Source organism: Octopus bimaculoides, chromosome 24 (genome assembly GCF_001194135.2).
Source record: "Octopus bimaculoides isolate UCB-OBI-ISO-001 chromosome 24, ASM119413v2, whole genome shotgun sequence".
Classification (NCBI taxonomy): Eukaryota; Metazoa; Mollusca; class Cephalopoda; order Octopoda; family Octopodidae; genus Octopus; species Octopus bimaculoides.
This window is the reverse complement of record NC_069004.1, coordinates 1,921,946-1,931,632: the sequence shown is the minus strand read 5'-3', so window position 1 is coordinate 1,931,632 and position 9,687 is coordinate 1,921,946. Positions and strand designations below refer to the sequence as shown.

Genomic DNA, 9,687 nt, shown 5'->3' with positions numbered 1-9,687 from the left:
ATGTGTGTGTGTGTATGTATATGTGTATATATATATATATATATATATATATATGCACATACACATACACACACATATATATGTAAGAATATATATGTGTATGTGTATATATATTTGTGTGTGGTGAGGGCTGACACAGACAGGTAAATATGGTGCAACCTTATCTTTAATCTCTTACTTGATTCAGCCATTGGACTGTGGCCATGCTGGGGTACTGCCTTGAAAGGTTTAGCCAAACAAATTAACCCCACTACTTTTTTTTAAAGCCTGGTACTTATTCTATCAGCCTCTTTTGCCAAACTATTAAGTTACGGGAATGTAAACAAACCAACACTGGTTGTCAAAGACACACACATACATACATATATATATATGATGAGCTTTGGTGTGAGGCTATAGTGGAAGACGCTTGCCCAAGGTACCACACAACTGGACTGAACCTGGAACCATGTGGGTGGGAAGCATGTGTGTGTGTGTGTGTGTGTGTGTGTGTGTGTGTAAAGCATAAGGTCAAGTGTGAGATGTATAATCCTAACACTAACTTGGTCTCCAAACATCTGACGAGCCACATTAATTGTATGAGCCTCTGAAACTTTAAGTTGCATGGAACTGAGTCAAACCGTTATTAAATAACATATGTAACTCCAACCAAAAGTATTGAGTGCCATTTTTCTTCTGTTCGTCCACTCATATTTTTGAACATATGTATGTTCAGAAAAAAATACACCTACATTTTAACTGGATTGCCAAAACATATATTGAAATTATTTTTTCGTATGTAACCAATGGAAGAGACACAAGCCATTTTACAGATGTTTGACAAGATGCCGGAAGAATGTCATTGAGAGAGAGAGAGAGAGAGAGCCATCCCGTCAAAATATGTGATGTAACTGAGCGCACACACACAGAGAGAGGATATGCGGACAAGAGATTCCAACTCAAAACGGGACAATACAATGTTGACGACGAAAACATTCTTGTTACATTTTTTTTAAATCGCTAAAGTATTACTGGGTGTCTTATTAATGATAAAATTCTCTGCTGGTGTTGATAGTCGAATATAAATACCCACCCCACACATTTTCCCATTGTTTTAGTAATGTATGCATGCTATGGATTTCGGCATTTATCAAAATGTATTTCCGAAGCAAGGATTGTCGGAGAACAGCAACGATTCAACGGGAATTTATGACGCACATTATTATTTAGTTCGAGGTTAGCTCCGATCCAGCAGACCTACCAATCTATTGTCAAAGGTGTTCCAACCGTGACTGTCTCTTCCTTTTTTTTTCTTTTCAGTCATCGTGCACGTAAGACTTCGCATTATCTTATGCGTTCTTCCTTTATATATATTTTTTTAATACACTATAAATTAAGAGATTCAGTTCGGCTGCTATTTCCAACAGATCAAACGACCGAGTAAAAAGCTGGGCCGAGTTTCGGATTAGGTACATTATACTTCATGGAAAAACAAACAAAAAAAAAAACCTAGTTTTTTTCCCTTCAGTTTTTAGTATTTCTTTATTTCATAATAAAAAAAAAATTACAATTCGGTGTGTGTGTGGGGGGTCCCCAAAATTTCAATGCAGCTCCTGGTAAATATTGTCTTATCTCATGAGATGGCTGGACGGGGTATCAGTTCCGAAATTCCGCCGCGACTGCGTCGTTTTGTTTTGTGCGAAGTTTTATTATATAACAAAATAAGGCGGGTGAGATAATACTGCGAGGATAGTTATGACACATCTTTGTGTGTGTGTGTGTGTGTATGTATATATATGCCACGAGAGATCTCAACTAGGACTGACACATAATATGTATGTGGGCATAGGTTGTACAATAACAAAAGAACATGTCAGGCAACAAAGAGCTGGAAGAGGAATTAGAAGACTGCGCGCGCGAGAGAGAGGGAGAGAGAGAGAGAATGTCTATGTTTGTGTGTGCGTATGTGTGTGGGAAACGAAAATTATGCTGTGCGCTGTGTGTGTGTGTGTGGTGGGTGCATCAAAGATGTGTGGTACATGCGGTGTGCATGTCTAATTAGATGAGAGAATAACAAATAAATGCTAATTTAATATAGGAAAATTAGTGTGTGATAAACGAGGACTGATAAATGAGATAAATAAATGAATTATGGATGAGAAATGAGATAAATTCTTACAAACGAAGTGAACTTTGTTGAGTTGTGTGGTAAATAGATTCGTAGAGGATGTTGAGAAATACAAAAGCAGAGAGACTGTGTGATAAGTAAAGGCATGTGTTAGTGTATGTATGTTATGTATATGCGCCTATCTATCTATCTATCTATCTAACGAACTAATAAAGGGTGTGTTATCAGGGTTAAAGATAAAAAAGAAACAAATAAAAAGATGCGTAATATACAAATTCAAATGAATAAACGAGAGTGTAAAAGATGATTACAGTAGAATTGATGTACGAGGTAAGGAAGAGACAAAGATATTAGAAAAATGGCCAAAGTGGCGTATAATATATATTTCTCCAGTGTTTGTTTGTAAGAACAAGGTTTTCAAACATGGAATAAAGAATTGAATACTTCAATAAGCAGAGTGTAGCATATTATTGCTGATTAGTTTACAGCGTTAATTATCTTTTGATATCCTTGGTGATCATGGTCACTTGAATGGAGTTGATATTTTTTTATAGGATCGAAAGCAGGATTAATTCTAAAAATTATTCACCAACACAAACACACACACAGAGACACAAGCAAATATTTGGCGATGAAGGCGCATATATTATAAACGGTGATATATATATATATATATATATATGGTGATACATATATACACATTTGTAATGGTGATAAACAACTTTCGTCAAGATTATATATTTAAATATAAAAAGTTACAGACGTGCTATACATACATGAGGTAGTGTTTAAGTGTGGTCAGCTAATTCCCATTAATTGTAAGAAATTTCATTCCGTTTGTCTTTTTTTCACACATTTTAAAAACGTTGCTCTTCTCTTTCTCTACACGATCGGCCTGTCTGATCAGCTGAAAATTTCCGCCCCAAATCACGAATGTTAGTTTACAGCACCAGCTTGGCAACAAGAGAACCTTGCTATTCACTTCCATTCCCTCTCTGTTCACAGCTCTCACCACCACCATTTACTGCTACAAGCATAGGCTTACAACAACAATTCACCAAGAAAGCCACACCTCCAAACTAGTTATATCAATCAACACCGACAGCACCGTCACTATTTCCAGTTAACTTATGGTACCAGTTACCAAATGCCACATATGGCCAAAGGACCTATGATCCACTACCGATGCTACTCCATCTGTTAAACTGTCACAACGCCCACTAACACATCTCCTTTGTCTATTACCAATACCAAATCCAGTATTGACAATCAGAGAAGATATAAGTTCACGAAAAGGCTGCAGTAAAACTTAGCTGCACCTTCGTCTACTAATATCACAATCAACGGCACCAGAATTTCTTGTCAGCTTATTGGTAACAGTTTACCAAATGTTACATATGGCCGAAGCATTATCAATACCACAACAGCCACCACTCTTGCTGTCACTTGTATCAACCTACCACTACAACCACGAGCACCATCGACACCGTTCCTGTGTCTGTTACCAATACCACAACCAACGCAGCCAGGCTGAGCGGATACCAAGTCAACAACTAGGCTGCAGTAAAACTTAGCTGACTCAAAGCGCTGGGATGATGGTGTTGGGGGTTGGTTGCTACAGCAGGATGGATGAAATGGTGTTGTTTGTCGGTCGGTTGCTACAGTAAATCTAACAGCTTTCTTTTTTCTTTTTTTTTGTTCTGAAACTTCATAAGTGGTACTAATGGTGTGTTAATTATAACATTAGTGATTGTGGTGACAATGGTAGCGGTGGGTATCACGGTATCAGCTGCTATGCTAATGAGCAAAAGCGAGGTCTTGTGCCTCTGTCAACAAACGAATATTAATGAGCAATGGCAACAACTGATACCAGGCAGTTATCAAATTCCACCATCACCCCCAAAATATTCCTAAGCTGGGTCAACGCAGTCCTAAATTTCAACAGCATTATCAAGCCGGACCAAGGAGGGGGAGGGTCCCTATATCAGCTACTCGAACGGTTAGAAATAACAGCGAAGTCTCCGTCAAATGAAATACTTGTATATAAAAAAAACAACAATCCCCAAACATGGAAAGAGATGTACGATAACATATATATATATATATATATATATATGTTATGCATTATGTTTTGGAAAGAAAGAGGGGATAGCCATGATATGGGCATCGCTGATGATAGGTATTGTTCAATTAAAGCAAATTTGGGGTTCAAGAACAATAATAGCAACGACGTCAACCACAACAACAAGTAAACTGGTTCAGTCTTACAAATCATTAACAACGGAGAGGGAATATATATTTGTGATTACAGATATCTAAAGCAGGCATTGAGCAACCATTTTCACGAAGCGGGCCGCAGTTTTCCCTAATGACTTTAGATTCTAAAGCTTCGTGACCCAAAACACAACTGATTATGTGAATTTCAGCAAATGTGAGTCAAGGGTAATCTGTCTATTGTTTAGAAGACAACTTTCTCAAGGAAGCCTCAAAATCTGTTCTAAAGACTTTAATTGATCACACGACACGACGAAGACATCTTAATGAAATAAGGACGTTGAGCCAAATGCCTTCTAGGTTGATTATGTAATAAATACGTTAACTTATTTCTTTACTGCCCACAAGGGGCTAAACACAGAGGGGACAAACAAGGACAGACAAACGGATTAAGTCGATTATATCGACCCCAGTGCCTAACTGGTACTTATTTAATCGACCCCGAAAGGATGAAAGGCAAAGTTGACCTCTGCAGAATTTGAACTCAGAACGTAGCAGCAGACGAAATACCGCTAAGAATTTCGCCCGGCGTGCTAACCACTCTGCCAGCACGCCGCCTTAATACGTTATCTAATTGACAAGAACCATCACTATAAAATCGATGAATCTCAATGCACTCCTCCAGCAGACCAGGCAAAATGCTTCGTGCCATTTCTTCCGTCTTTACGCTCTGAGTTCAAATTTTGCTGAGGTTGACTTTGCTTTTCATCCTTTCAGGATCGATAAATTAAGTACCAGTAAAACACTAGGGTTGAGGTAATCACTCAACCCCACCCCCAAAATTTCAGGTCTTGTGCTTAAAATAGAAAGGATTATTAGTATTATTCCCTTCATGGGACTGTCACATTAAGTTGACAGCATAGAACTACTTTATGGCATCACTACTGCATAAATCTCTGTGAGAGATTTAGAAATGTATTCTTTCTATTTTTGAAATCAGTGAATTTGTTTCACTAGAATTATGTTTAGGAGAGCTTGACAGGCATCCCCAACTAGCAGGCCATTGCTACTCCAGACTGAGGACGAGCAAAGACAAACGGAAACTGTGAGAAGCTCATCATGTCATATGTGTGTGTGTGTCTTTGTGTTCATCCCCCTGCCACAACTTAACAGCCAGTGTTGGTTTATTTACATCCTTGTAACTTGGTGGTTTGGCAAATGAGACTGACAGTAAGCACCAGACTTATAGCGAAGGTCGATTTGTTCAACAAACCCTATGAGGTGGTGTTCCAAAATAGCTGCAGTCCAATGACTGAAACAAGTAGAAAAGTTAAAAAAAGAACAACACACACACACACACACACACACACGTGTGCGTGCATGCACTCACATGCTCTCACGTGTACATGCTCTTACGTACATGCATTACGTTGGAGGAACAATGAGTGTATTTTTTGATGGCTATAGAAACAATCAAGGGAAGTTCAGTTAAGTGGAGGCCATTGAAGGAACGATATATTTAAGAGTAGAATAAAGGTCAAAAACATATTTCTGGGTTAAGTATTCATTCAGGTGACGATTGATAATGTACCTAAGAATTATTTTTTTACTGGAAAGTTGGGAAGGAAGGTTTTATAGTTGCCATTCCTTGCTTATTCTGTGATCCCTGATTATTTCTGCTGATCTTATATGTAACAAACAGTGGCATAGCTTAGCTAAACTGTGCCCAGAGCAAGCCGAAAAAATGCCACCCCGTTCCTCCCCTCATTACAAAATCCATGATATTATATGGTACTTATTTGTTACAATAATTAACGTTATCAAGCAATATTTTAGGAATTGATACTTTACCAGGGTTCATTTACCTGCTGGTTCGGTACAGCCTATAATTCAAAACATATTTTTTTGAATGTTTACCTTTACAAAACCTCCTTATTTTATTCATTTAATGCACCTGCTTCCCCAATTGAAACATTAAAAAAACCTAATGTGTGAAATGAGATGTGAAATAAAAATTAAAAAAAAAACAAAAAACAAATACAATTGTTTAAAGTCTCATCTTTCATGCTTTTGATGAGGCGCCCCCCCCCCACATCAATCAGCGCCTGGGGTACGTGCCCCCTTGCCCCCTCCCCCTAGTTATGCTACTGGTAACAAGCGTTGATCTGTTGATCTGATAAAATGGTTCTTAACACACACACACACACACAGTTTCCAAATTTCATTATAAGGTATTGGTTGGCCTGGGGCTATAGTAGGAGACACTTGTCCAAGGTGCTGTGAAGTGGGATTGAACTCAGAACAGTGTGACTGGGAAGCAAGCTTCTTAACTGCACTCCCATGCCTATATTTAAAGCAGGGAGCACTAACTAATCCAAGCAAATATCTCAAAAGAGTCACATGATGGATGAGAGACTACAAGAAAATGGATAAATTACTGCAGAATATGATTATAATAATGAACCATGTTCTTTTTTTTTTTTTTTTTAATGTATGAGAAAGGCATCTGTAAAATATGATTTAGTGATATCATTTCTGAAACGCAAAATATTGAGAATTACTGATTGAATATATAACTGTGTGGATCTAATTATATAACTTGTACTGACCTCACATATATGTCTATAACCTGTTTCTAAACAAGTTGAATAATGAAATATCAGTGAAGTGTATTGACTTTGGCTGAATTAGTTCATATATTGCTTGCTTCTACAACACTAACACATTGTAACAATTGTATTTTAAATACATACAGTATGGGGGAGTGCTGAAAAGTTCCTGGCCTTAGGTAAAAGAAAATACAGGAGGCTCAGTTAATATCCCCCTCGTATTCACACACTTATTGCAGGATTCCTTCAGTTTTTCTACGCCCTGTAAAAGAAGTTGGAAGTTTGGGCCTCCAACCAGGCCTTTTATGATACCCTTAAAGCCAAGAAGTTTTCAGCACTCCCTTGTATTTGGTTTATAATCGAGTTCTTTAAATACTACTTACTTTCAGTACAAATATTCTGAACTATGGAGGATCAACAATTGGCTGAGTGATTAGGGTACCAGACTAGACAAAGGGTCAACAGCTCATATTCTTCCTACACCCGCCAAATGATATACAGAGACCCAGTGGTTGTCGTTAGAGAGTGTGCAGTACCCAGGGTAGCGCTGGAGCTGGACCTACCAGCTCTCAGTCCTATACAAGCTTATATATCTGACCCAAAAGTGCTGCCTGCAATATAGCATCACCAAGGGTAAACCAGTTCTTTGTCCCACTCCCTGCTATGCTGCGCTGCAGAGGCCACAAAGAAAAGCTTCTGTGAAGGGCAAAAGGCTTGGAGACTACAATGTCACGAAGAAGAGATCCTTATATAAAACAAGAGCATTCTTCTTTTAGAACTGTAAAGATACCCATTTTAAAGATTTTATGAACTTGAGTTTGGCTGACATAATTGAGTACCAAATATCTAGGTTTCTTTATTCTTTCCTTTCTTTTAAATCCTAGTCTTTGAACTAATAAGTTTAGAAAGTTAGTTAACTAAAAAAAAAACCCAAAAAAACTAGTATTATGTAAATCCTGTTTATTGAAAACTGATACTAAAAATATATATATATTGCACAACTAACGAAACTGTTGCTGATGACAAATTAAAAAATGATTCACATTGAAAGAGTTGAATGAATTTTATACAAGAAACTTTTTGTTTTATTTTCATTTTTTTCCCCTTTAAAACTCAGAAGGCTCCTTTCATTTTCTCCTTGCTCTGACCATTACCAAACCACCACCACCACCACTAATCCCCACCCACTCTCTCTCTCTCTCTCTCTCTATCCACCTAATTCATTTAGTTTACCAAACCAATTTGATATTTTATCTTTCACACGGAATAGCATTGCCCTAAATGTTTTAGTTTCTCTTCTTCCACATGACAAAACTTTTTTTACTTCGCAGTTTAAATTATTTACATTACTCTTGCCAAATGACAAACATTTACTAGTTTCCTCAGATTATTCTAGTTTGAAATCATTGTCTGCTCTCTGTTCGTAATGAGTTTTAACCTCAAAATAATTTTTACAATTAGACTGAGTATGTGTGCATGTATGTGTATGTATGTATGTGTGTGTGTGTTTATATATGATCATTATCATCATCATCATCACCACCACCATCACTATCATCTCCCACTCACATCTACAATCTCTAAAAATGTATCTCTGGAAAACTGCATTAAAAATTTTTTTCTAATAATTTACGAGGAAGCAAAGTTGGAAAAAGGGCAAAGTATAAAAAATAAAAAGAAAAAACTACCAAACATTTCTTGACATAATCTATAATCTACCCCAAGTATATACACCATCTGAAATCTGAAATGTATCTCTGGAAAATCTCGTTAAAATATAAGCATTTTTTTAATTCTTAAGAAAGTTACAGGCAAACAAAGTAGAGGAGGCACAATGTGTGCGTGTATATATATGCGCATATATATATATATATGTATATATATATATATATATATATATATATATACACATATACGTACGTGTGTATCTATCTATCTATCTATATATATATATATATATATATATATATGTATGTATGTATATATATACATGTGTGTATATATACATATATATGTATGTATATATATATGTATGTGTGTATATATATATATATATATATATATGTATGTGTGTATATATATATATATATATACACACACACACGTATATATCTATGTGTGTGTGTGTGTATGAGTATATATCCTCTTTCTGCTTAAGTAGGTTAACCCTGCTTCCTTTGCTTCTTATTGAACAGCCATACACTCAGAGTAAGAGTGTGTGTGTGTGTGTGTGTGTGTGTATGCGGGGTGGTGGGGTGTTGTGAAAAGCCTGGCTGGAAGCCCAACTTTCCAAGTTCTTTTACAGGGCTTAGAAAAACTGAAGGACCGGTGTAATAAGCGTGTGAATCTGAGAGGGGAATATGTTAGATAAAATCATAACTGATCCTCCTGTATTTTCTTTTACCCAAAGACTAAAAGCTCTTCATCGAGATGGTGCTCCAGCATGGCCGCAGTCTATTGACAGAAACGGGCTAAAGAATAAACTCTTATAGACGTGCAGACGACGCCATCAGTTTTCGTTCGTCAGTCGATCGGATTTATTCCCCTTTAATCATGTCACTCTAACTATGCAGACATTCTCTCTCACTCTCTTTCTCATTAAATGAACATTATACACGCACAACGTATTAGATACATGCATATCTATGTATGTATGTATGTATGTATGTATGTATCTATCTATCTAATGTATGTGTATGTGATTTTTACTCGTTTTGGAAATAAAAAAAAATCAACCTATAAATATATATATATATA

The 9,687-nt window shown here is 36.7% G+C and overlaps 1 protein-coding gene across 9 annotated transcripts in view; it reads right to left on the bottom strand.

Moving 5' to 3' along the window:
* LOC106875898 (uncharacterized) overlaps window positions 1-9,687 on the bottom strand; it is an 80,862-nt gene that overhangs the window by 14,446 nt on the left and 56,729 nt on the right. Inside the window, exon 1 of one of the 9 annotated variants that reach the window (XM_014924211.2) lies at window positions 2,884-3,763. The exons of the other annotated variants lie outside the window; for them this stretch is intronic. The gene's annotated coding sequence lies outside the window, so the exon portion shown is untranslated. Of the gene's footprint in view, window positions 1-2,883; window positions 3,764-9,687 lie in introns of those variants that run through there. 9 annotated transcript variants of the gene reach the window in all.